Here is a 19,018-nt window from a genome sequence, read left to right on the forward strand (position 1 = left end):
AAGAGCTGGCCTGGCCTCCCCACTCTCCCTTCCCATCCCTGCTTACCCTGGACCATCCCTTGTGCATACAAATGGTCACCGCCCCCAGATCCTCAAAGTCTGCGCTCTGTCCCTCACCCTGCAAATAGCCCCCCTTGGCCTTGGCCATGTTGTGGGCCTAGAAGTACTCACCCAATAGCATGGTCCATCCGGGGGCATAGGACCAAAGAAGGAAGCCAGCCCAGCCCCAGAAGGACTTTGCAGCCATTTCGACAGAGACTTTTAAGAGACTTCTTTCCATGAACTGAAGCATCATCCAGAAAGAAGGGGGCGCGGTCTCCAGGTGGGCATGTCAACTTGACTTTTAGACTCTTTGACCCTCTGGGAATGGGCATGGCCAGAAGAAGTCCAGAGAAAGACAGGTAACAAGCCTCGGAGAGTGGGCCAGCTCTCAGCATCTTAGGAGACCTTCTGATCTCACTTGTGTCTAGGGCAAAAAGGACAGAAAACGCTTCCCCATCCCAAGCCTGGCTCAAAGAAACAAACTTTCAGAAAGATTTTGCACGTTCTGATCTTTTTAAAAAATGTTTACTTATTTTGAAGAGACAGAGAGTGTGCACGTAGGGGAGGGGCAGGGAGAGAGGGAGAGAGAGAGAATCTCAAGCAAGCTCCACCCTCAATGCGGAGCCCAACTCAGGGCTTGACCTCGTGAACCGTGAGATCCTGACCTGAGCTGAAACCAAGAGCGGGACACTTAGCCAACTGAGCCCCCCGGGTGCCCCTGTTCGTTCTAATCTTACAGTATCACCCAACCCCCTCCCAATTTGTCCCCACCTTCCAACACCAGAGTAACGCACACCTTCCGAGAGACAAAACCAAGGAGGCAGGAGGGAAGTTTGGGGGGTTGCCTGTTACGGGCCCCGTCTTCTACGTGAACCCAGCGTGCTCTACGGCACAACCAGTTAGGGCTTGGTCCCCCACACGCTTCTGTCTTCTTGATGCCTAATGTGCCTACGTCCAACTTCCAAGCTACTCTGACATATATTCTAGCCAGGGAGAAAGTCGGTGGTCCAGTCCGTGGTCCTCAGCCTTCAGGATTTCAGGAATCTGAAATTACTCTTAACGTGAAGTTCAATCGGGGACTGATACTGGGTCGCCAGCTTAAAACAAACAAACAGAACAAAGCAGAGGAATTACAAGCACATTCTTTCACCACAATCCCATTAAAGAATGCCCATCACACAGCCACAAGGACGGGCACAGCGCACTCCCAGCATTGAGGCTATTCCTGTAAGTTGAACGAACTTAGCTTTATGAAAAACTCATTACCTTTTCTTTATTTTTCACACTTTGCCTTAGAGCAGGGAACACACGGCTCTTCCTTCATTTTCTCTGCGGAGACCACTGTTTGGAAATGACTTCTTTAAAGCAAGTAAGAGGAGAAAATTAAGAAGCCATTATGTTAATGCAGGGTCATGCCAGTTCCCAGATTCCTGGGGCAGTGACAGGAGCGGAGAGAAAAGAGAAGAGAATGTGGTCTGGAAGGTCAGCCCGTGGCCGTGGCTTGTCCCACTTCTGTTTAAATATCCGGCCTCCAACAGGCACATGAAAAGATGCTCAATGTTGCTCCTCATCAGGGAAATACAAATCAAAACCACACTGAGATACCACCTCACGCCGGTCAGAGTGGCTAAAATGAACAAATCAGGAGACTATAGATGCTGGAAGGATGTGGAGAAACGGGAACCCTCTTGCACTGTTGGTGGGAATGCAAACTGGTGCAGCCACTCTGGAAAACAGTGTGGAGGGTCCTCAAAAAATTACAAATAGATCTACCCTATGACCCAGCAATAGCACTGCTAGGAATCTACCCAAGAGATACAGGAGTGCTGATGCATAGGGGCACTTGTACCCCAACGTTTATAGCAGCACTTTCAACAATAGCCAAATTATGGAAAGAGCCTAAATAAATGTCCATCTACTGACGAATGGATAAAGAAATTGTGGTTTATACACACAATGGAATACTACGTGGCAATGAGAAAGAATGAAATCTGGCCCTTTGTAGCAACGTGGATGGAACTGGAGAGTGTTATGCTAAGTGAAATAAGTCATACAGAGAGAGACAGATAACATATGTTTTCACTCTTATGTGGATCCTGAGAAACTTAACAGAAACCCATGGGGGAAGGGAAGGAAAAAAAAAAAAAGGTTAGAGAAGGAGGGATCCAAAACATAAGGGACTCTTAAAAACTGAGAACAAACTGAGGGTTGATGGGGGGGTGGGAGGGAGGGGTGGGTGGGTGATGGGCTCGGAGGAGGGCACCCATTGGGATGAGCACTGGGTGTCGTATGGAAACCAATTTGACAATAAGTTTCATATTAAAAAGAAATAATAAAATAAATAAATAAACAAATAAATATCCAGCCTCCATGGACTCGGACTGGCCCGTGGTCCCAGCAGGTGCTGCTCCCACACCTGTTGCCAAGTTCATCTCTCCCAGGTAGAATCTAGACTGTAAGCTCTTTGGAAACACAAGCTTTGCTTGGTTTTCCTCTTGTCTCCAAGGCCAGGACTAGGGTGGAGTTTGTCCCTCATCTTAATACCCCCCAACTTGGGGCACCCGCTTCTTCCTGCCCTCCAGGCACCTGCTCACTCGGCCTCCTCGTCTCTCCCCACGCCTGCAGTGCCCTCCCTTCTGCCTTCCCATAATGCTTTGGAGCCCGGCCCGGGTCCCCTCCCCTCCCACAGGAGTCTCCCTGTCCCCTCAGCCAGCCCCCCCTTCCTTCTCGGCTACCTCCAGCCGTTCTCGAATGCACCACAGGTGTGGCCACTATGCCAGTGAAGTCACACGCTGCCATGGATGTGGCACTTTGCTTCATCTAGAAGAGTAAAATGCCCCCGGGGTTTACGGGGGCCTGGGCTCCGCTCCCTCCCTGAGAACTGGAGCAGGGCTGGGCACGATCAAGCTCTCAGACCAGAGCAAGAGACCGGGAACCTCAGAAGAGGTCAAAGCTCGGCTTCCTGGGTGTGGCGGGGCCCCCAGCTGTCCCACCTTACCCTGCCGGGAGGTGGCTCTGGACTGGGGAGACCCCGCAGGCTCTCTGGGCACACTCCGAGCTCTGCGGTTGCTGTGCTGGCCAATGACCGTGCCTATAAATACGACAGTCCAGGGACTATCTTAAGGTTTTAGGAACCTCTTTGTAAAACAGATTAAGAGATTCAGTGTGAAACTCTTCTCCTTGTTTCAAGTTCCCCCTTCTTCTCCTTTTTTCAAGCTCCCCCTTCCCCTCCCATCAGTCACACCAGCCCTGGCTCCAGTTGCCTTCGCTCTGTGTTTTGCAAGTTAAAATAAAAGCTTCTTTTTCAGAAACAGATGGAATGAGCTTCCCTCCCCTTCCCCTCCAGTGTTACTACTGGATTGGGTTACCAATCCCATTTTTCCTGGCACACGGGCATCAAGGAGGCTTTCTAAATGGGGTGTCTTTCCCTCCCCGAAAGATAAGCTGTTCCAATGGGGACGTGATGGGGTGGCTAACCGGCCTTGCTCGTCCAGAACATTCCCAGCCTCAGCACTGGAGCCTCAGTCCTGGGCAAAACCACACGGCTGGTATTAGAAGGAGGGCTTGCTGCAGAATCGTCGAACGTTCCAGCTCCGGAGGCGAGGATTTCCAGATGATATGGAACGGCAAAATCCTTATTTCAAAGGAAAACTTCCAGGAAGCACTGTGCAGGCAGGAGCCTGCAGCCCGAGGCACCTTCACTCGGTGCTCCTGGAATACGGCACCAGCCTGGGACTCCCGGTCTTCTCTGCCATCTTCCAGCCCCACCCAACCCCCAAGAGGATGGGGGTCCCTCGTCACCCCAAAGCATAGCCCTGGGAGAGAGTTTGCAGTGCCTGTGATGAATGGTAGCAGCTGAGAAGTGGCGGCCCCAGGACGGAAACGCCTTCCCAAGACCACACGTCTGGGGCAATAGGACTCAAGCTAGAACCCTTCTTCCTTAATTTCCAGAAGAGGCACCGAGATGCACCAGCCCACACTCCCTGGCAGTGCTCCCAGCGCCCTTCACACATTTGCTTTCTAAACTTGGAACAAACCCATGTGCTCCAAACCCAGTCTCAGAAACACCGCCACCTAAAATCCTCACGCGCACACACACACACACACACGCACACACACACACAAATGCATGCATGCGCACCACCTGGGCCATGGCTATTTAAGGGAGGCTGGCCGCCCCCAGTCAGGCACTCTGGGGGCGCCCGGGTGGCTCAGTCGGTTGAGCGTCCGACTCCGGCTCAGGTCATGATCTCACGGTTGACGAGTTCGAGCCCCACGTCGAGCTCTGTGCTGAGAGCTCAGAGCCTGGAGCCTGCTGCAGATTCTGGGTCTCCCCCTCTCTCTCTGCCCCTCTCCCGCTCATGCTCCGTCTCTCTCTGTCTCAAAAATAAAAAATATAAAACATTTAAAAAAATTTTTTTTAATAAAAATAAATAAATAAAAAATCAGGCACTCTGACCTTCCACGGCTTGGTGTGGACAGAAGGAAATGCAGTGTTGAGGGGTGTGGTTCGCGGTCTACGCCGGCCCGTCCACACGCTGCATCGACTGGCTTCGAAAGGCCTGGGTATTTACCAGCCACTGCTCACAGCTGGTGTCCAAACCCCACATCCTCACTGCACAGAGCCTCCGCGTCGCGGTGAGTCTGTTCTCCCCCTGCATCGGCAGTGACCACCCTGAAGCTAGAAACCTCCACCCTCAGAAACTTGGGCGCCGCTCCCCCGCCAGACCTGCAGACCCTCCGTGATGAGAAATGACCTGACTCATTGTGGGAGGAAGGGGCAGGTCTGCCCATCTCCGTCCTTCATTAGGCTGGAGGGGCCCTGGGGGGGTGAGGACACCCTCAAGCTGCGAGCCACAGCTGCCCTCCCCCCGACCCGGGGCCAGAACAGGCTTTCCTGGAGTCGTGCGCCCAGGGCTGAGAACCTTCTCAGTGCCTGAACCACCTGCCTGGGCGCCCCCTCCCCATCTCCACCCGCCGGGGTTGGAGGAGGCTGATGGTGGGTCATTGTGCAAAGTGCTTAGCGGTAAAGAGATACACTGAGGCACGTTTGAGCATACGTTGATTTGAGCCCAGAGGTTCGGAACACTCCACCGACAGGAGCTGGAGGAGAGGTTTTTGTAGAGAAGACGTCGAAGCAGACCAAGGAAATTTATTTGATTGGCTGTAGCTTAAGTAGTTGCCTTACCGGGGAAGAGCTAGTTGTCTGGGACCCGTTGTTCTGAAGTTTCATTTTCTCCAGTCAAGGGCACGGACTTGGGCTTCGGTTTGGGTTGACTTACGTGGGCGACCAAGGCATCAGAGCCGCCCAGTGTAACGGCCTCCTTGTTTCATTACTGTAGCGCTGGTGACATGGCCCATTCATTCCTCCATCCAAACCGGCAGGACCCGTGTGCGTGGGTCGTCGTAAAGTAACTGTCGGCTCCTCTCGAAGCTTTCCTGCTAGCAAAGGCTCTCGGATTTCCATGTTATCCTCACAACACTGTGAAACTAGCTGCAGCGTCGCCTCCCCTTCCGTGGGCAGATGGGGAAACTGAGGCTCTGATCTGCCCAAGGACCCGTGGCACATCCGTGAGTGCTGCTTTCCTGGCCCCCCTCCTGCACGCGCCACAGCGTGGCCACTCTCAGCCCAGTGCACCGGCCACCAGCGCCCCTCCCCGCTCCGATCTGAGGGCAGCCTCTGGGACGGCAGAGCCCCCATCTCACCCGTCACCCCAGGGACGTCAGGGACGCTGGGGTCCGCGCTTGATGAATGACCAAAGCAGGAAAGGAAGAGCTCCGTGTCTCCCCGCCTTGTCCCACACCCGCCATCAAACAGTGGCGGGGCTTTCCAAGAAGCCTCAAGATCCTGCTGGGGCCCCCTGAGCTCACGGGTCATTCTAGTGCTTTACCACTCGCAGGGAGATCAGTGCTAGAGATTCAAGCTGAGTCAGCCACGACGACGCAGAAGAAAGCCCTGGGGACCGAGGAAGGGGCTCAGGAGGCCTGGGCTGGAGCCCCCGCTCTGCCAGGGGCTGACGATCCAGGGCAAGTCACTTCCCCGCAGTCGGGCCTGTCTCCTTCTTGTTTATGAAGGAACCAGACCAAATCACCCCAGCTCTATGTGCCTGGCCTTCGTTCTAGAATTAATATTTCGACTGAGTCAGAGGAAACCTGGCAAAACGAAGATGATGAGCACGAAAGGTTTCATTTTGGAATTCGCACAACGCACACACCTTCTATTAAAATACGGACGGACGCAGGAGGCCGCCAACACAAGCTGCTGAAGCAGAGAAGGAACAGGACTGCGTCCAGTGGACTTTGTCGGAAAGAATGGCCAGCCCGGGACGGGGTGGGGGCGTGGGGGGCCCGCTGGTGACCTCGGGAGCAAACTCTGGGCTGAGGTTAAGCCGGATAAAGGAGCGTCGTGCAGGGTCCAGTCTTCTGTGCTGTGACCCACAGAGAGGACATGGGCCCCCGGGCACTGCTGTGTCCTCTGTCCCATCCGCGCCCCCGCCTCTTCTGGCCACACAAAGCCCCGGCTGAGCGCCTGCTGCCCGTGCCCAGGCCGCCAGGGGAGGGGCGTGAAGAAGCAGTCTTATGTCTCTCTGGGGGCTTCTGGAATGATCCCAGACCCATATATAAATGCAGGGTTTCCTTACTTTTCAGGGCTGGCGCTGAAACTCAACCTCTAAGCGTTTAAAAGAAAGAGCAGGAAAACTCGATCCCTTTCCTTCCACGGCACGCTGGGGCCGGGGCTTGGCGGGGTCACGTCTCTTTCAGAGAAAATCCCGCACCGGCACCGCGCACGCTGGACGCAGCAGCCGAGAGATCCGGGAGGCCGGCCCCGCCCGCGGGCTTACAGAGCTCAGACACAAGCAGGTTTCTGGCTGGGGAGTGTCCGCCTCTGCTTTGGCTGCCCGCACCCCACCTCGAGATACTGGGGTCCCCAAAGGCTTCAAGCGTTCCACAGCGTAAGAAAATTGTATATATCATCTATATCTGTCGTGTATCGTCTATCACGTATCCATCGACCTCAGATTAGAGAACAGCATGCTTCTGAGCAGTTCTCCGATATCAACCCATTTAGTCCCATTTTACAGATGAGAAAACAAATTGTGCAGAGCCAAGGTCACTTTGCACTGAATGGTGGCGCCCAGGCCGGTCTGAAATGCAGACTCCTAACCTCTGTGCCAGGCTGTCTAGGCAGGACAGGGTGGAAATGAAATGGGTGGGTGGTGGGGCGGGGGTTGGCGCACAGGCCTGTCACGTGGGCTCAGCAGGCCTAGAGCTGGCTACCAGCCGCTGGCTCGGTGACGAAGGCAGCTCGCGCTGAAAAGGCGGCAGAAAGGAGGAAGGGAGCAGTCCTCTCTCAAGATCTGGGCCTCAAGCCCCCACACCCCCAGCCCCCAGGAGGCAGGTGAGCCAGGACATCCCTGTCGATGGAGTAGGGCAGGGCACGGTAGGAAGGGAGGCGGACCTGGCTGAGAACTCCCAGAGACTTTCTCTTTGATGGGGACTAACTTGGGGCCTGGAGGGAGTCGGGGAGTTAAGCATCCACGGGCTCTTGGGGAAGCTGGCGCCTCTCACTGGAAGCCGCCTCCAAGCACATTCCCAGGACCAGCCCGCCCTCTGCTGGACCCATCGAGGGACGCGAAAATGGAGTTCGCATTCTCACATCGGGGACTCAGCGGCCCCTTTCAGGTCCAAGCTCGTAACCTGAGAGTGACAATTCACAAAAACAATAATAGAGTACCAGGTATCCATGAATCACCCAAGCTACCCACGTGTTCGGACTGAGAACTGTCCGTTTATACCCTGCAGGTCAGTGAAATGCCCGCTTGAATTACATAAAATGAGCAGCGTATTTTTTCCCAGCTGGGGGCAGGGAGGGGGTGTAGAGGGTCAGCGGGTAAAAGAGCCGGGCTCCAGGCCGCCTCATCTCTGCACGCTGGGGCCATTCAGATCAACGTGGGACATAAGAGTATCGCTCTCTTTCCAGAGTTCGCTCCCCTTGACCGCCTGCCAGTAGGTCCTTAACAAGGGACCTTGTGATACAAACCGGGGTTCAGGTTCCAGAGGCAGCTTGGAATTCGACCCTCAAGACCAACATGCCTAAAACATTTGACTCAGGGCTTCGCTGAAACCCTCGACATTTAAAAACAGGGGCTGAGGTGCAAACAGCGTTCAGAAAAGTGTTTTGTAAACTACCACCTTCAACTGAGATGCCCCCCCCCCATTAATTTCATTGTTATAGTCAGTCTAGATATTTTCAGAGCTTTCCATCAGTTGCCACAGACATGCTCTCGGCTCCCACAGGACACAAATGGAGGATCAGAAGTCCTGTGGGAAAAGATTTGCATCTTTTCGTGACCCAGACTTAATCACCCATAAAATCCCAGCCTCCAGGCAGACTGGCTTCTCATCAGCTGGTTTTACTTGAGTATTTGTGAAAGGAAGTCTGGCGTGGCGCTCCCTCAGGGGGACCCTGGGCTCTGCTCGTGGGCCGCCATCTACGGCAAGAACGAACTTGACCGGACACAACCCGGGAGGCAGGACAGGCAGTCGTGTTCTCCACCTGGACCTAACCTGGGAGTCCAGTGCCCATTCGCCTAATAGCAACAAACGGAATCTAGCCGCTGGGGGCACATGTCAGGGAGGACCCAGATTCTCTGGGCCCCAGCTATCCATTTTCCCTCCAAGGACTCGGCTCTTCCTCGGGATGAAGGCTCATCTCCCTGCAGGGGACAGAGTCCCCGTGCTCCAGACTCTTGCAGTAGAAGCGTCGTGTGTTCCCATCCACACCTCTCCCCCTAAGCCGTCCCTGTCTGCCGCTCAGGCCAAAGCCTCTCTCCCTCTGCCCCAGTCCAAGCCTCTGGGGTCTCCCTCCCAAACGCATCCCACGTGTGACCTCCCCTACCAGCTGCCTTGTTCCCCCGATCCTAGGACTGCGGTGTTCATACAGAGCCTCACAGCCACGTGTCACAATTTAAATCTCAGTGAATTAACATAAAGTGACATTGAAAATCCAGCCCCTCAGTCACACCAGCGGGGCTCCCGTGCTCAGTGGCCACAAGGGGCCGGTGGCTGAGCACTGGACAGCACAGGTACAGAGCATTTCCACCATGGCCGCAAGCACTGCCCCAGGATCTACCCCGGAACAAAAGAGACCAGGATCCCCGCCTGCTCCTGGGTGTCCTGCCCCCACCCCGGTCCATCTTCCACGTGGTAGGCGGTGGGGGCGGGGCGGTTCCTAAAGCCTAAAGCAGCTCGCATCACGCTTTTGCCTAAATCCTCCCATTGCCAATTCCAGTGGCCAGAAAAAAACTCAAGTTCCCTCCGCGGCCAACCAGGACTCAAGTTCACCCAGCTTCCAGCAGCAGCATCTATGGAGCACAAACCGTGTGTCAGGCAGGCACTGAGCTGAGAGCTTACAACAGGAGGCATCAGGGGGCAAAAAGTCAAAACTCGTCACCTCCGCGGAGCTCTTGACGGGGAGGTGAGAAAGCGATGGTAAGTACGCAAAAGCAACTTAATAACTAAGTGATAATGGCAGAGAAGATGAAAGCCCCGTGACAAAAAGAAGAGCAGAGGGTCAGGGTGGCTTTCCTGCCAGGTGAGGGGAGTGTCCCAGGCAGGGGCATCCCAGTGCAGCGGGGTGATGGAGGTGCGCGCTTGGGTAGCAGCCATGGAGAAGGCAAGGGGTGGTCAGAATCGGGACTTAGTTCAAGGATGTGCCTGCGGAATCCCAGCCAATGGGGCGTGGGTGGGAGAGCAGAGCTGAGAACGGCTCCTGGCGGGGGGCCTGAGCTGTGGGGAGGCTGGAGGTATCGGCCCTTGAGGCAGGGAAGGAGGCCGGCAGCAGGTGCCTGAGGCGGTGAAGGTCAGCGAAGGTCAGGCGTGTGAGGTGCTCGCTAGACTTCCCGGCTGTAAAGACAAACAGGCGGCCGGATGTGGCAGTCCAGAACTCTGGAGAGAAGTCCGGCCGGAATGAACTACAGCGATGCCCCCTTCCCCTCTTGGCCTCAGTGGGGCCACCCACACCCATGTCCCTTTCCTGTCCTGGCCTCCTGTCCAGGCAGCACTGCACCCAGCCACGCTCTCCCGCACTGCCCTGTCTCACGCTTTCCGTGGCCCAGAGTAGCCCCAGAAAGGACTTCAACTGGCTGTGTGTTTTCCTGCCTCCTCCAGGAAGTGCCCTGATTTCCTTGAGGACAGACACTCATCTTGCCCGGGGCTACGTTCCCAGCCCTAGAACAGTCCCCAGCCCTGATGGGCACTCAGCGTCTGAACACCGAGGACCCACCCTCCCAGAGGCCTCTTCTGCCCTGCCCCCTGCAGCCACCTGCTGCTTTTCTGCCAACACACTCCAGGGGTGACGTGGGGCCCCACTACCTGGGGACCGGGGATCCAGACGGTCTCTGCTGCTCTAGGGGACCTTCATGGAAAGGAACATCCTTTCTGCACCTTGCGGGACCCAACCCTGGAGCCTCACTCAGGGTACAAGATATTTACGCACACACACACACACACACACACACAGGGCTTGATTCTTTTCTCCTCCTGCCTCCCCCACCCATTCCTGGCTGAAAGCTTCAGGCCAGGAGCCCAGGAAAGCCTGAAAAACCAGCTCTACCTGACTATGGGTACTTTTAAAATGTACTACAGCGTATTAAGTATTGATTATGAACATGATTTATGAGAAGCGACCCTGACACTTCTTTTTTAAGCAGTGGGACCAGTGAAAAGGGATACAAGGGGAAGGTACAAGCTTGGGAAGTATGTCTTGTCCTGATTCCTGAGCTAATCCTGCAAAGCTCTCAGGTTGTCAGGGAAACACTGAAAAATGCTGATAAGCAGCATAGGAACAGAGACACGTATCGACACGTTTGGGGAGGCAGGGGAGTGGGAATGACTTTCCTTTGGGTTCTGAGTTTCAGTGTCCTGGCCTCACTGCAAACCTTTCTCCACCCCGGGGCCGGGCAGGGAAGGAGGTAGGGCACACAGCAGTCCCCGCTCCTCCCCCGGAGCACCCCCTGGAGGAGGCTCGGCTCCAGCTCAGCTCCTCCCCAGGCCCCCAGAGACCTGTACCAGTCTGCTGCTCCCCAGAGCCCTGAGGTCGGTTCCCTGCAGAGGGTGGTCAGGTTAGAAGGCCATGTGCTTCTTGTGTCTTCTCTGCTGGAATAGATGGTCAATCGTTTATGTTCTGTTTTAATATTTTCAATACATGTCCTCCAATTTCCAGCCTAGGAAGCAGGGGAGGAAGAGGGAGCAGTCAAGAGGAAGGAGTCTTCGCCATCCCCCCCAGCCCGCCCACCATTCAGGCACACTGGAGCCACAGTGGCAGTGGGGGGGGGGGGGGTGGCTGGACTCAGCAGAGGAACAGAATTCTGGCCCCCCCAGTCTGGCTCGCCGTGCAATGCCAGCCCAGCAGGCCAACTGGGGGGCCATGGGGAGGTTTCCAGAAAGCAGGACAATCATGGCTGAAAAGAGGAAAGTCCTGGGGAACCCAAGACAAGTGGGTCACGGAAGGCCAACACCACCTTCAGACACCCCAAATGTAACTCACCAAAGATTTTGTTTATTTTGTTCTTTCCTTGTGTGACTGTTTCTGGATCTTTTTTTTTTTTTAATTTTTTAAAGGTTGTTTGTTTGCTTGTTTATAGGAATGAGCAGGGAAGGGTCAGAGAGAGAGGGGGACAGAGAATCCAAACCAGGCTCTGTGCCAACAGCAGAGAGCCCGACGCGAGGCTCAAACTCACAAACCGTGAGATCATGACCTAAACCCAAGTGTGGTGCTTAACCGACTGAGTCACCCAGGAGCCCCCCCTGTTTCTGGGTCTGGATATACTCTCCTGGGGCAGGAATATGCTTTTGATTCTTATAAACCCAGAATTGCTTATAAATTCCTAATTCGGGGCCAGCGGGGCTCCAGGGTAGCTGCTGGCACCAGGCCTTTGGGCAACTTGACGTGCAAGGTTATTGCAGACGGGGAGGGACCACCGAGGCCCCAGGCCTTCTTACCGGGCTCTGGCAAGTTCTCAACTGTGCTTCTTGTCGTCTTTCACAGACACCGTTGCCCCCTTTTGTTTTCAGCCCCTTGGCCCATGCACTTGGAGAAGTCGACACACTTCTCTTGGACGACACACTCCAAGGTCCCGGAGCCCGTGTTCCCTAGTCAGGGTTTGTTGTGGCCTGTTCCTTGCTCCTGTCTCCCAGAAGGTCTGCTCCTGGCCATCTGGCTCTGCCTTCTCTGGAAGGGAAGTTCCTGCTCATGAAGGAAAACATTTCTGCATATCTTTCTGACTCTTTTGTTAGCCTGAGACCACAGCCCTTGAAGAAGTTACAGGCCAGGGAACTTGTCACCTTCATCCTTTGTTTTGTTTGTAATCCCAGGTCATCCTGCAGGGATGAGGCAGGCAGGTTCTGCCTTTGGCTAACTGGATGATGTATATGTCCTCTCCTCCCTGAAATAGACCAAATGCAGTGATGGCCCCCTTCCTCATCTTTCCTGTTCCTCTGCTCTGAGACTTTCAGGGCTCCCCACTGTGGGCATAGCATTCTGATTTAAAATATATATAGTGGGAATGCAAGCTGGTGCAGCCAGTCTGGAAAACAGCATGGAGTTTCCTCAAAAAGCCAAAAATAGAACTACCCTACGACCCAGCAATGGCACTACTAGGCATTGATCCACGGGATACGGGTGTGCTGTTTCGAAGGGACACATGCACCCCCATGTTTATAGCAGCACTATCGACAATAGCCAAAGGATGGAAGGAGCCCAAATGTCCATCAATGGATGAATGGATAAAGAAAATGTGGTATATATATAGAATGGGAGTATTACTCGGCAATCAAAAAGAATGAAATCTTGCCATTTGCAACTACGTGGATGGAACCAGAGGGTATTATGCTAAGTGAAGTTAGTCAGTCAGAGAAAGACAAAAATCATATGACTTCACTCATATGAGGACTTTAAGAGACAACACAGATAAACATAAGGGAAGGGAAGCAAAAAGAATATAAAAACAGGGAGGGGACAAAACATAAGAGACTCTTAAATATGGAGAACAAACAGAGGGTTGCTAGAGGGGGTGTGGGAGGGGGGGATGGCCTCAATGGGTCAGGGGCATTAAGGAATCTACTCCTGAAATTATTGTTTCACTATATGCTAACTAATTTGGATGTCAATTTAAAAAAATTAAATTAAAAAAATAAAATAAAATATATATAGAATTAAAATCCTTAACAATAACAGGAAAGGGTGAGAAAACACAACATTCTAAGACCTTAACTTTGTGTGGCAGAAATAAAAATCTTACATTATATTAGATGGTAATAAGTAGAAGATATATATTGTAATATCTAGGACAATTGTGAAAATACAAATAAAAGAATAATTTAGTACCAAGTTTGTACAGGGAAAATAAAATCATAAAGCTATGAACCTAGAAAGAAAACATGAAAACAAAGGTGTAGAAAAGCAACATAAATTAGGTGCAACAAATAGAAAATAAATAGTAAAATTGTAGTTAAAAAGTTCCCAATATATTAATAATTACAGTAAATGTGAATGGACTAGGGGCGCCTGGGTGGCTCAGTCGGTTGAGCGTCCAACTTCAGCTCAGGCCATGATCTCACGGTCCGTGAGTTCGAGCCCCGCGTCGGGCTCTGGGCTGACAGCGTGGAGCCTGCGTGGGATTCTCTCTCTCCCTCTCTCTCTCTGCTCCTCCCCCTCCTCTATCTCAAAATAAACTTTAAAAAAAAAGGAGAAAGAGACAAACCCGCAATAATATTAGCAGACATGGGCACAGTCCTCTCAACAGAAATAGGAAAGCGGGAAGAAGTCTGAACGGCACAACTAGCTTGACCTAATTAACACGGTACCCAACAACGACAGAACGCACCTCTTCAACTGCACATTTAATAAGATGAACCACATAGTGAGCCATCAAGCAAGTGCCAACAAGTGGTAAGGGATTTACATCATTCGCAGGTAAGTATTCTGATCCCCATGAAATTAACCTAGGAATCAATAACAAAAAGCCAACTAGAAAATTCCCATCTCTGCCCCCAAATCTACCGTCAAGTTCTTTGCGACCCAGAGGCAAACTTGAAAGAAGGAAAGGGAGGATTTCTTGAGCCAGAAATAAAGTTAGGAACTGTGAGCCAGAGGGATCGTTGAAGAGCCACCACCACCTAAACCCAGGGAAATGGCAAATGCAAGTATGTGTCCTCAGGGCTCGAGGTTATTTATTTATTTACGAAGATCGAAATGGCTTTATTAAGCGATTCGAGAATCAAGTTGGGTTTCATTTGGCATGTAGAGGGGATCTTTTAAGAACCTCCCTGGTTTTCAAAGCTGGTTGGAGAGGAAATACAGCCCTGACATTAAAAAGACAGAGATGAATTCAGGCTTCAGAACAAAGCCAGGACCCTGGCAGACTGGCCCTTCCTTATAAGAGGAACTAGGAAAACCAGAGATAAGTCTCAGGAACAAAGCTTGACTCTGCTCAGAAAAGGTGAAGGTGGGAAAAAAGCTCCCATTCGAAACCGAAACTCCAGATGGAAAGTTTCAATTTATACTTCCCAAAAAAGCAAGGACATCCCCAACCAAAAAGTTATGGCAAAATTTGATTTCAGAAACGTGACCCCTTGGATCAAGGCCACAGCAGAGACGAATGCTTTCCTGGAGACACTTTCCACCCCCAGGGCATGTGAGACACCCCCCCCCCCAGCCCCCAGCCCCATAGCAAAAACTGGTAACACCACCTGAAGAAAGACTCAATGATTTTTTTTAAGTCACAAACTACACAAGGAAACAACTCTCGGTGAGGCAAAGTCAGCAGATAAACAAGATTGGAGCCCCCCGCCCCCGCCCCCGTCCTCGCAATAACAGAACAGTTCAAATGAAATTATAAATCATACTTATACTTATGACTTACGTTTTATAATGTGCGAAACTACGAAGTGTATTTAAATCATATATAAATTTAAGTCACTTATAAATCATATTTAAATAACAGAACAGTTCGGCTGAGATTGTAAATCATATTTAAAGTATGCTTAAAACGATTATGTAAGAAGGAATAAAAACCATATGCAAAGAACAAGATTCCATGAAAAAATAAGACTTGAAAATGAACCACACTGAAGTCCCCAAACTGAAAGTGATCCCCAAATGTCATTTAAAAACTAAAACCAACAGTTGAGCGAGGAGAATGGGGGTTAGACCAGCAGGAAGGTTTGATGGACGGGGAGATCAACGTAAGGGTATTTCACAGGGTGCAGTGCAGATGTATTCTGGGGGCAGGTAGAACCTGGAAGGGACAAAGGAAGGGCCAGGCTGGAATCAGGGAGGATTCCAGAGAAATGGCAGAGAAGCCAACAATGGGTTTTCCGTCTGGGCACTTGCTAGACGTCCTGCCCCGGGCAAGCTCTGGCCCCGGCAACCTGAGCAGACTGTTCTCTGCTCACTTCTCAGAAGAGGCAGGGGTGAGTTCTCTCCTCTGATGCCCAGCCCAGAAGCTCGAATGTTCCAGAAGGAGCAGCCCCCAGCTGGCGAGGGAGAATTCTTGGAGCTGCCGTGACGTACGAAAACCCATGAGCCCGAGGAGCCAGAGAAAAGTGTCTCTCAGCAGATGCTAGTAAACTGAGATCACTTCCTGTGATGGTTAGACTGTGTGTCTTTAAATGTCCTGGCAATGGAGGGCACAGGGATTTATCTGAGTTATGATCTGCCCGTCAGGACCCTAGCTCAGCCCGGCCCAGCTGTGCCCAGTGTAACCCAGCCGTTCTCAGTACAGCCCAGCATGCTGAGCCCAGCAAATTCCTTGCTGTTGGAAGGACAGCAAGTGGGGAGGAAATGGGGGGAAGGCACAGGAAGAACGCAAAGGCAAAGGGACAGAGGGGAGGTCAGGTCTGCCCTGTTAAACTGGGTCAAGGAGGATGAGTTCCCATGGACACATGGAGGTCCCAGACCCCTAGTGTGTCTAAACTAAAGCGGGACAGGTGCTCAGTTAGCACAGGGAGGCTCTGGGAGAGGAGGTGGGGGGAGCCCAGCAGCTCCCTGGACCCACCGAGCTCCCCCCTCCCCATCTGGGAACGGATGGCTCAGGGACAGGGGGAGCAGAGTCTGCCTCCTGGGACCAAGAGGCCACAGAGGCAAGGCTTAAGGAGGTGGGGACTGCAGGCAGGCAGGTCTTTTGTGGGGGGTGGGGGGGTGGGCGGGGGACAGAGAGGAGAGCCCAGCCAGGGGAGGATGCAGGGGAGAAGCGAGAAGGCAGAAGCACAGAGGATGGGCAGGGATGGAGTTCTGTGTGTCTGCGGGCAGAAGCCGCAAGCCCAGGCCCTCCCCATCACCTCCACCCCCACCTCCGAGGCCCGCTGGGGTAGGTGATGGCTCCCTCAGGGCCCTCCTTGGCCACCCACAGGCTGCCTCAGGACTGGGTGCTTGGAAGGGTCTGTCGGGGGGTGAGGGCTGGGAAGGGGAGGCATCTCAGGTGGGAGGAGCGAGGTGGGGAGGGGCTGGGGAGGACGTGTCTGGACCACTGCCAGGTACAAAGGGTCTCAGCTCAGCCCATCGGGAGGGCGAGTTCTGGAAGTCCCCCATGGAGTGAAGGGAGCACCCGATGGGGAGTCAGCTCTGCGACTGGCCCTCCCCAAGCCTCCCTTTCCCTGCGGACACTTTGGGCGTGATCATGCCTAAAAGCCTGGAGACCAAGAAGCAGGCGGGATGCACCCCTGGGGGCCCCCCAAGACCACCCTTTCCTCCCACACCCGGGTGCCTTCAGAACAATGTTCCTAACTGGCTGAATTGAGACCTTGCGCCCTTCCACCCTTGGGCGCCCTGTTATTGGGGTTACTCTTGGTTCCCGGGGGCTCCCTGGCCTAGGCGAGAGGTGAGCCGGAAGACAGCGAGCGTCCCGATGGGTGGTGGGCGTCCGCCAGGACAGCCCTCCCAAAGGTTGGCTGAGAAAGGCTTCCTCGCTGCAGTGCCCACGCAGGCCACACGGGGGCAGCGCGGGGCTGCGTTTCCGTGCCTCCCGCTCCCCAGGGCAGCTATCCCCAGAACCCCAGAAGGTTAGGGAGCGGGTTGCCAGTCCCCACTCTCACCCCTGTCTCCACCTCCTCTCCACGCACTGCCTCTGCAAAACGCCTTAGGACGTTAAGTGCCGTGGGGAAAGCGGCAGGTTTCCAAAAGGCAATAAATAAGAGAGGGGCGGATCTGAAAGGGCCCCTGAAATCCTCTAGGCCCCAACGCCTGGTGGGTAGCTAGGGAAAACTGAGGCACAGAGAAGTGAAGTCACTTGCCCAGTATTGTCCAGCTCCAAGGCTTCCGGCTCGTTTTTCTCTCCAGGCACCCACTGCCTCCCTCATTCCACTGCTGGCTATCTGGGGATAGGGCTCCCCAGGCTTTCGGTGTGGGCTGACTGGTGCGAATCAACTAGAAAGCCAAGGATGCACTAGATGGGAGCGTGACTAATATGGGGGAGACCTTCTCATGCAGGTCAAGAAGTGGGAGGGTGGGTCGAATCCAGGAGGCCATCATGGAGGAGGAGGCCACACTTGAACTTGGCCTTGGGGCGGAGTAAGATGCTGATTCAGTTGAAGAGCTGGGAGGGGACCCATGGCGGGGGGGGGGGGGGCGGGGGGGCAGGGGGGGGAGTAACAGCTTGGGCAAAGGCAGGGAGGCAAAAAACGATTGAGCATCGGTGAGATACATGCTCTCAGGGGAAGGCGGAGATCAGAGGCCGGCCAGAGAAGTTTGCCCACATCCTGACGTCCACGCCGGCTGCCGAGGTCTCCGTCTTTAGAACTGGGGGCTGGCTTGGGTTTGGAATTTTCCTGAATTCCATTATGTTGAAAGTACAGAAAATGGCAGTTCTCCAGATTATCTCATTTGGAGGTAGGAGTAAACAAATGGTCTCCATGGCAACGGTGAGATGTCTGGCTGCCCCCCTGAGCTCTGGAGGCCAGCCCCGACCGACCCGAGGAAGGCGGCCACTCCCCATTCCTGAGTCATGACTCGAACTCGCAGCGCAAGGAGGAGCTGCGGCCACAGGGGGGCCTCTTCTTAACCTCAGAACTGGCTGCTGGGACAGCCCCGGATTCCTGGGCTCTGAGAAAGCCTCAGACAGAAGTGGGAGGACCCCGTGGAGTGGGCAGCCCCACCTGCTCCCCGCCCCCCCGAAAGACAGGGGCTCTCCCAGAGGCCCAGCAGCATGCCTGGCTTAGCCTCGTCCTGTCCCCTGTCCGGGTGGATGCAGATCACAGAAGGGGATGCAGGGAGGTGGGAGCAGTAGGCCACCGTCATGTCTTGACCAGGGAAGAAACGGGCTAAGCGGGTAATCAGGCTAAGCAGGGTTAAGACGGGCTGGTTGGAGCGACTTGGCTGGGCTCAGGCCAGGGGCTGTCCTGGTTGTCTGGCACCTGGACCTGGGGTGACCCATGAAGGAGGTGGTCTGGAGCAGGGGCTTGGATGGGGCTGGCTTGCATATGAAAGGCTCATTCACAAGGGGGATGTTTGCCCTCTCTAGGAGAAAGCTGGCCCCGGGAGGGCGAAGGACCCCCGAGAAGTCAAAGCATCATGAAATACAGAAATGAAAACCATGATTAGTACAGGGCTGGTGGCGAGGAACGGTCGGGATCAGGGGGGAGAGGCAGCAGGATGGGGGCTTCGGGAGGGTAGGGAAGAGGAGAGGAGTGAGAGAGTGGCTTGGGAAGGGGGAGGGAGTGGCTGTTTAGTCAAGGTGGTCCATGGATGAGACTCCAAGACAGGACCTGAAGGAGGCAGTGAAGGGGCGGAGGGAACCGCCGTGCGAGAGGCAGAGTGGGAGGGCAGGGGAGGTGGGTTCCAGGGTTGGTGGGACGGGCAGCGGTGATCGGGTGGGAGCTCAAAGATTTCGTCCACATGGGCTGGCTACTGTGACTGAGGTGGGAGCCAGCGGGGGAGGGGGCCAGTGGGGGGAGGGGCCCAGTGGAGGAGAGACCTAGC

The 19,018-nt window shown here is 54.0% G+C and overlaps 1 long non-coding RNA gene across 1 annotated transcript; it reads right to left on the reverse strand.

Annotated features, from left to right (window-relative positions):
- Nucleotides 1-11,117: 11,117 nt before the first annotated feature.
- On the reverse strand, nucleotides 11,118-17,860 carry LOC122231905. The gene is made up of 3 exons (XR_006209192.1): nucleotides 17,745-17,860; nucleotides 12,046-12,488; nucleotides 11,118-11,267 (listed from the first exon to the last, which is right to left on the reverse strand). It is a non-coding gene; the product is annotated as an uncharacterized LOC122231905 (long non-coding RNA).
- Nucleotides 17,861-19,018: the final 1,158 nt, after the last annotated feature.

Source organism: Panthera tigris, chromosome D2 (assembly GCF_018350195.1).
Source record: "Panthera tigris isolate Pti1 chromosome D2, P.tigris_Pti1_mat1.1, whole genome shotgun sequence".
Classification (NCBI taxonomy): Eukaryota; Metazoa; Chordata; class Mammalia; order Carnivora; family Felidae; genus Panthera; species Panthera tigris.